This window comes from Manacus candei, unplaced genomic scaffold (assembly GCF_025592945.1).
Source record: "Manacus candei isolate 608988 ecotype Guabito, Panama unplaced genomic scaffold, ASM2559294v1 h1tg000024l, whole genome shotgun sequence".
In the NCBI taxonomy this organism is placed as follows: domain Eukaryota; kingdom Metazoa; phylum Chordata; class Aves; order Passeriformes; family Pipridae; genus Manacus; species Manacus candei.
In genome coordinates, this window is record NW_026138072.1 from 2055409 (window position 1) to 2064607 (window position 9199).

The window sequence follows — 9199 nt, forward strand, 5'->3', positions numbered from 1 at the left end:
TAAAATACAGTGCAATTTATTTTTTGTCTATCATATCAACCATGAGAAAACCCTTTCCCAGATGATTTTAATATGTAGTTGGAGTGGCTGTAAAATGAAATAGCAATTTGCTGGTTTGTGTGTGCAAGGACACTTTAGGTCATGTATATTGCTAAGCTGTAGTACGTAAAAAATATCACATTTAACCTAGACATAGAGAGCACCAAAACTGCCGTACCACTGCCCACGGTGGAGAAACATCTCCCAGCTTAACTACAGACACTTAGCCCAGTCTAACACTGTTCCAAGTCTCTGCAGTCCCCCCAGCCGGGGGGCAGGGGCTGGAGCCCCCCCAGGAGGGCTCCTGCTCTCTCTCCTCGTGGTCTTACAACATGGTCACTTCTTCTCCAACCAGACTACAACTCGTCTCTTCCGGTCTGGTTGTGGTATGTTTATATTTCACGGGAGAGTAGATTGGTTCAAATCTCAAGTGTCACCACCCCCTGGGGGGTACCACTTTCTTAGCTTCAGGAGGAAAACCTGGTTCAAACCACTACAGAGACTACCACTTAAAAATAGAAAAAGTTCTAGAACGAAAATCTCTTTTGAGACATCCACAAGGATATAATGATAAATAGTGATAAAGGGAAAGATCTTGGTAGAAACATATGGAAATCTAGATCTGTTAAAAAGCACAAAACACGAAATATTTTACTCTTTCCTCATACATGCATGTCAAAGTCATGGTCAAATGTTTAGACCAACACTCCACACACAACTAATGTTTAAAGTTTTTTGAGGTCTAAAAGCCTGTCTAGGTGTTCCTATGTCTCCAGAGAGTTCCTCCCAACCTGCACTGAAAGCAAGAAAAGAACATGTGCTGTTCTGCTTTCTCACAACAAAGCTGAAGTGACTCCAAGCTTAGAGAATAAGCAAAAGGATTGCAAGAATATGCCATGGAGACAAATCATTTTCTATTTGAAACTCCCTGTAGTTATACCACGAGGGAAGGCTCCCAGGAATTTTTACTTCCCCCCCAGTTTACTGGGCCCCTTTAAAAAGGTGTATCATATTCGCTGAGTGCCGAGTTTCATATTTTGGAATCTGCACGAAATCACATGATGTGCAGCTTCTACTATGCCACTTGTTGTGAGGGTTCATTGTAGATCCTCTAATGAGCCTGCCATACTCCTTCAGCATGCACAGCATCATCTTCTCAATCATGCCTTTCAAGAGATTAAGATTCAGTGATGCAATACAGCCCATGACACAAAGCCTCTTTTCAAACATAAAACACCCAATTGTTTTTACAACCTCCAAGTATGCACAATCTTTGCTTTATGTGTCCATGCAATAAATGGCCTAAAAGTTTCATATCCTCCTTGCAATATGGAACTTGACCCTTGAAAATCCCTCATGACAATTCAACTAGTAAAACGGAAATCTTTTCCCAGTACCCTAAGGACTCTGGCAAAATATTTGTACTATTTCCATGTATACACACTCCACTACACTGTCCTCCTTGCGTATTACAAAATCTAACAACATTTCTGAAGCTATGTATACTCTTCTCTGTCCATAAATTATGTCAGCTGCCTCCAGACTCCTCAGATTAATTTTTTTTGCTCCAAGCTCCCTCTGGCAGGAGTTACATTTCAGAGCATATCTAAAACTTCTCTTCTTAAACCAGCATTCACTGCGTGAACATCAGTGTCAAGAGATGGGAGACACAAAGAAACTGACCTCTGTGAGCACTGGGAAGTGTTCAAATATTTCTGCTCCCAGTGATTCTAGGTTGATATTTTACAGCATGGTAGCTTGTGGAGCATCAGGGCACAACACTTGGCCTGGGGCAGGAGGCACCTCTGCACAGCTGCCAGCCCTGGGACAGAAAGTCTTAACAATTCAGAAAAGCATGTTCAACCTGACAGATCAGTAAGTGTATCAACATGCTGGTCCAGTCACCTGAGCTCCTTTGGTAGTCAATGGAAAAAGAGACACCTCTGCAGGGTAAATTACCCAAAGTGCTTTCAGTGACTCCTTTGTAAGGCAGTGAATCACCCTGGGTTGCCTGCCTCAAACCACTGACAGTAGCAGATGGTCTGGTAAGGACTGGCCAAATTGCCCCTTTCCCCTACCCACTGTCACCCCCTGCAGTTTTGGGACAAAGTCCAGCCCCCATCAGCTTCATGGAAGTGCTTTGTGAATACCCTGTGAATACTGTCATTAATACCCCAAAAGTGTGACACACCCAGCTGCTATGCCAGTAGGGACATCTGCATATGTGACCGCTTACAACTCCTTGGTAGTTTTGAGCAGTGGAAGGAACCCCCTATTTGGACATTACAGCCCACACTAAAAGACACAAACTCAGAAAACAGAGTTATGTTAAAAGTATTGGGCAGAATCAGAATTGCATACCGCTAGACTTGACTGTCACTTTCAGAGCAATAGCTGTGGTAAATACCCCTCTTCTTGACATTAGGCTGGTAATAAGGAACTGCAAACCCACTGGTCATCTAACCCCGTGCCTTCTCTCCAGGGCTGACCAGCTTTAAGTGGCATCTTCTATCACTGTAAGATGGAAGATTCACTCTTCTCCACGTGTCAGAGGTCTGCCTGAGTCATCACTCCTAAAAACTCATTTTTTAACACCTCTAGTAAGACTAAGTGAGTAAGAAGAATTCCTTTTTAACCAAAATGCAAACAAAGGCGTCAACTTTATTATGCACATTAAGTGAAAAAAAATAGAAAAAGTTGAAAGAGAAATCTGACTGAAGATCATATTTCTTTCAGTATATAGAATACCCCCAAAAAATAAAAAAGTAACATAGCCTTTTAGGCATTTTCAATACACTTATTTTGGAAAAAAAATCTAGCAGTCTTATACCACTCTCTTCTCCCTTAATTTCTAAGACAGTCAATGTTTGTGAGAGATTTGATTTTCCTTAGATAACTGTTTCAGACTGGTGCATATTGTGTGAGGAAAGCTATGCAACAGTCCAGAAACACTTCAGTGGACCATACAGAGGCTTTTGTTGATCCATAAACATCAAAGTAATTCAGAAGACAAATTCAGATAAATACACAGATGTCTGACCTTCTCTGTGATATTTGTTCAATTGCTTTTATATTACAGGAAATCAAAATCAGAGGTTAAATGTTAGAAGAAACTTTTTAATGGCAATAGCAAAAAAAACACTGGGAAGTCTTGTTTGAGGAGAATGAGTTATACCCAATAGGAGAGCTTGCTAAGAAGAGTAGAAAGCCATCTAAAAAAAAAAAAAAATGTTGGCATAGGAGTGCTGGACTGAGACATGGGAGTGAACTAGATTATCTCTTTGAACTCTACTGTCCTGGACTTCTACATGGAGTCCATGCCCTATTCCCAGTAAAATCTCAAGTGATGTAGATATTTTAGTGAATGTCTCTACCCATCCCACAATCTCTGATTTCAGAGTACATAGTATTCCAATGACCACCCCATTGGCCCTGAAGACAAGCCCGTGTTTGCAGACTGTTGCAGACCTCTATGGTATCATGTCAGGCATGTGTGTGGGCTGAGGGGGAGTGGGGAACTGGTTCCACACTTGATCTGATCTGTGTGAGCCCATCACACCAACTCCGTCACAGCAGGTGAGAAAAACAGTGGAGCAGAGGTGAGAGATGGGGAATCAGTGCCAGCTGCAACAGAAACCTTGAGCTTAAGCAACTGCTCCTCAGATGATACTGCAGAGGTTAACTGAGTGGTACTGTCAGCCTGATCTCTTACATGCAGTTTATGTGCTGGCAGACGTTTGGAGGGAGCCTTGCTTCAGCAGATTTTTCCCTGTCCCATTCTTCTGTTCCCTGTCCCAGGCTTTCCACTGCACATGTACTCACACTCTTATTCTTTCCCTCTGTTACCAGCCACAGGACATGGAAAACTGCCTTCTTGGATTTCTAGGCTTTTTTTACACTGCTCAGTTGCTTTAATATAAGACCACAGCTCCTCTTGTTAGTGAACACTAGCATTTCAAACTGTAATGTAATGTGCCATAAACGACATTCCATGCCATAAAATGTTGCAGAAAGATATACTTTTACTCCTAAAAGCAGTGACTGGATTCTGCTGAACTGAATTTAGTGGAGATTCAATCAGAACTGAGACGAAAGAAAGGAACAAGATTCCAGGTTCACTGCAGAGTTCACTTGCATTTTTTCCTGTCCCCGACAATAAGAGGATTACCTTAAATCAAGAGCATCAGTGTCAATGAGAACCAGAAAACTTAATACATAGAAGGGCAAGGAGATCAAAGCTTAGCACCTGGAGAATACCACATGTTCTGGATTAATAAAACAATACACTCTGTTACATAAATCTTGAGCAAGGTTATTCATGGACACACATACAAAAAAGAAATTACTGTAGGGCTCAGATAACGGATATTTAATATTGGTGCTCTCTCTATCAGAGAATATCCTCTCACATTATAGTGGTGTTGACACAGAGCAGCGAGACACTATTTTGTTTTAAACACTTTTAGTCTAAACTTGACATTACAGTTTTTGGACCTGGATACTGCACATCTGCAAGTCAGCGGAAATACCAAAATCTTGCATGCTCCTTTGATTGTTACATTTAAGGTATCATATATGCTACCAGCTCAGCTGCTGCAAGGCATTAAAGTCCATTATTCCAAGATTGTAAAGTACTTTCGAAATACTAGAGACAAGGATTAGAGAAGATGAGTATTCCACATGGCTTTAGAAGAGATGATGAACAGAGGGTAAAAGCACTGTAGTTAAAGTGATATATTGACCTCATATGGGGAGCAATAGCAGGAGATCCCTTCTGATGAATATTTTGTTCAGTGATTCTGAAACTACATGTTTTTATCAAGCCATTATATTTCTAAGGTACGCTGTTGGGAACTAGGTGAACTACCATCAGACCTTCGAGATGCAGTCATCATCACCTTATATAAGAAGAAAGGAATTAAATCAGACTGTTCAAATTACTATGCTCTCCATTGCTAGCAAAATCCTGGCAAGAATACTCTTGAACAGACTAATACCCACTATAGCAGAAGGAATTCTACCTGAAAGCCAATGTGGTTTCAGAGACAACAGAAGTACCACAGACATGGTGTTTGTTCTCAGACAACTGCAAGAGAAGTGTATGTAACCTTTGTTGATCTCACCAAGGCTTTGGATACTGTGAGCAGAAAAGGTCTATGGCACATTTTGGAACGCTTAGGTTGTCCCCCCAAATTCCTTAAAATGATCATCTCACTCCATGAGGATCAGTAAGGCCAAGTCAGATATGGCAATGTACTTCCTGAGCCCTTTCTAATAAAGAATGGTGTGAAACAAGGCTGCGTTCTTGCACCAGCCCTATTCACAGTCTTTTTCAGCATGATGCTCCAAAGGGCCATGGCAGACCTCAATGATCAGGACGGTATCTACATTCGATACCGTACTGATGGAGGCCTATTCAACCTAAGGCGACTGAAGGCCCACACCAAGACCTTAAATCATCTTATCCAGGAGCTGCTTTATGCTGATGACGCCGCCCTTGTTGCCCACACAAGCAGCTCTGCAGCATTTAACACCCTGCTTTGCAGACACTGCTGAGCTCTTTAGGCTGGAAGTCAGCTTGAAGAAGACAGAAGTTCTCCATCAACCAGCACCTCAGGAAGTCTTCCTTCATCCCCACATTGCCATTGGCCAATCAGAGCTCAAATCAGTCCAGCTGTTTAATTACCTCGGATGGTAAGATTGACGGAGAGATAGACAACAGGTTAGCAAAGGCATATAGTGACTTCAGAAAGCTTCATAAAAGAGTTTGGCGTAATAAACACTTGAAGAAAAGCACCAAGATCAGTGTTTACAGAGCCACAGTGTTGTCTACTCTCATATGGATCTGAATCATGGGTCATCTACTGCTGCCACCTGCGACTCCTAGAGCGCTTCCATCAATGCTGCCTCTGTACGATCCTAAACATCCACTGGTCAGATGATGTGACTAATACGTCTGTTTTAGAACAAGCAGCATTTACAAGTATTGAGGCCATGTTGATGAGAACACAGCTGCGCTGGGCAGGGCACGTCTCCAGGATGAAGGACCACCGCCTCCCTAAGATCCTGCTCTATGGTGAACTTGCCACTGGCTGTCGCATGAGAGGAGCCCCAAAGAGAAGATACAAGGACTCCCTGAAACAACATCTCAGCCTTGGCCATATTGACCACCATAACTGGTCTACTCTGGCCTCAAATCGGGAGGTCTGAAGACACACCATCTATAACACTGCTGATGCCTTTGAGAAAGCACGCAGGGTCACTCTCGAGGAGAAAAGACAACACAGAAAGAATCGTGCCTTGCAGAATTTACCACCTAAGGAGTCTTTCTGCTGTGCCTTTTGCAGCCTGACGTGTCTATCTCGTATTGGCGTTTTAGCCACCAGCATGCTTGTAACAAACATGGGTAAAGCCTTCCCCAAATCTTCATTCACGAAGCCCAGCCATGATGATGATATTTCTAAGAACAACTTTGTTTACAGTGCTGTAGCCTAAAAACTACTGACAGGGTGAAAAACTTGAGGAGTCTGAACTTGGAGCGCAGCTTAGTTTTGGATCTGTGTTTTGGCATGACTTGTGAGAGTTCAGAAGAGAGGAAAAGTTAAGAAGGAAGATAATGCAAATACAGTTACAAGTTTCACAGAGAAATACTATTATCTGCTTAAAACCATAATATCCTTTATATATTATCTAATCATAAAGCACTCCTTAGGTTTATCAGTTTGATTTATCAATGAGGAGGTGAATTTTCCCTCGGATATGAAAATAGCATCCAAGCACCAGGTATGTGACATAGTGACCTACAGGTGCCACAGAGAACCACTCATCTATGTAGCATAACCATTGCAGGAAAAAAGCAGCTCTTTAATATAGGAACACATCACCCAAGAAAAATGCAGGACAGGAAAGAAAGAGGAGTAAGGGTCACTCTCTCCAGCATCCAGAGCCACACAAGAAAGCTGCCACCCTGGAAGCAGTACTGCTGTGCTAGGAAAATCTTTTCCCTTCATCATGTCAAGTTCAGGCTTTATGTAGCATTCAAGGCCTCTACCAGTTTTCCAAATTTCTATGGATAGGTCACTGAAGGCCAGCAAATACCTCTGTCATAATCAGGCATAGTGTCCACACAGATGCCATGAAAGAAAGCAAGTCTTTAATGAGTTTGAAGTCCAGTTCACAGAGAGTCATAAGTCTGATGATATGTCAATACAGAATTTCACATAATGACATAGACAGGTTCCGGCCAAGCTTGTTTTCAAACACTGGCAAAACAAAACAAACAAACAAAAAAACAGCAACAAAAAACCACAACCACCCAAACCCAATTAATCATCAAACAATCAATCATTTAAATGTGAATCTAAGCAAAATGTTTTGGTCAGTTTGGGTCACCTGTCCAGGCTGTGTCTCCTCCCAGCCTCCCATGTACCCCCAGCTTCCTCGCCAGCGTGGCAATAGGGAAAGCAGAAAAGGTCTTAGCTCTGTGTAAGCACTGCTCAGTAACAAAAAAATATCTCTATATTATCAACCCCATTTTCAGAACAAATCCAAAATACTAGTGCCCCATAGTAGGCACTGTGACGAAAATTACCTCAGCCCAAATCAGTACACTATGGAAGTAAGCTGAGGTGGTGTAAAGACACCATTGTTTTTCAGTGCTCTTTAGTACTCTGTTATTTTAACACCTGCAAACAGAGTTAGGGTTTAGCACTCTTAACTGAACACAAGAGACTCAAGAAGACTGTAAGCTGAGGTTGAAGTAGGTGACCTCCTGAGATCCCTCTCTATCTGTTTTTTCCTGTGATGCCATCGTCTTAGCATGAGTTATTTCTTTTAAAAGAAGATGGAGAATTATTAGGACAGAAAAAAAGGAGGAAAATGTTGTTGCTATTTGATTCAGCAAAAAAATATTTGAACTGAAATTAGATGGCAACAGGACTCTCAGGGGAGAATCAAAGTTGGTGAACAGGAAGGAAGACGGCAAGTGATGAGCATGTGGAGGACTCCAGCCATGGGGGCCCTCCAAGACAGGACTCATGGCATGAATATCTTCCCACGAGCAAGTATGGATGCCAGACCTATGCTGAGATATTCAGAGCAGTGGCTGAGGGAACATTAGAGCTGCTGTGCACTATATGCAACCTCTTCCCTCATACAAGCCTACCACTGTCTTCTCACTTAGGCTGGACCTAGTTCTGAGAAATCAAACTATTCTGATGCTAGCCAACACTGCTCACCAAGAAGTGTCTGGATTTTACTATGATGCCTCTAATTTTGAATGACAATTGTCTAAGCAACGGAGCAAGGCTTTGATCTCCTTAGAGATATAATTTACAGTTTGGTGTTGGAAACAGGGATCTCCCATTGGCATGTTTCTTCCCAGGCCCTCTCATAAACCTGCTTTGTGGCCCACGCTGCTCCTCAACTTGGTTTACCCCTACTTAAAATGCATTATATGGGACTAGGAATTTAGACGGACCATGAGACTTAATTAATGTCAGTCATGCCGCTGAACTCTTCAAATGTAAAATACGGAGTGGCTGTAAATTAAAGGTACAATAACAACTAGCTCCACAATCTTTAGATAGTCCCACTTCAGTAGAGCTGCAGGGGAAATGTAGGAATGATAATAAATACATCATAAATATTAAAGAGCCATAAAATAGCCATGTATAGATCCAATAAAACCTAATATAGAAATAATTCAAACTGTTCTGAAAAGTAAACACCTCCCACTTCTGAAGGCTTTTGCAGTACCTCAGTACGTCAGGAAAGAGAGTTGATATTGCAGCTGTGTTGACTATTTTCTACAGAATGACACTTTCTTTGAAGGTCATTCTGCCATGGTATTTTTGAAAGTAGTGATGTATTAAACTTGATTCTCTTTTATCACTGAAATAGTCCACTGGAATTCTTTGACATTACCTGGTCTGTTTTGAGACCAAAAAGAACTGTGTATGTAAGAGAAGTAGATTGCATCATTTAGAGCTGAAATGACACTGACAGAACACTTTCCCCCCCTCTCAAAGTTATGTTTGCTATGGTTGCAACTTCAAAATCTCAGAGGTTCACTCAAGTTTTGGGATGAGTATATTTTATGTCAAAAAGACTGCATACCAGGACCCAAATATCAGAGAAGTCCAAGTCTGGCATTCTGGTA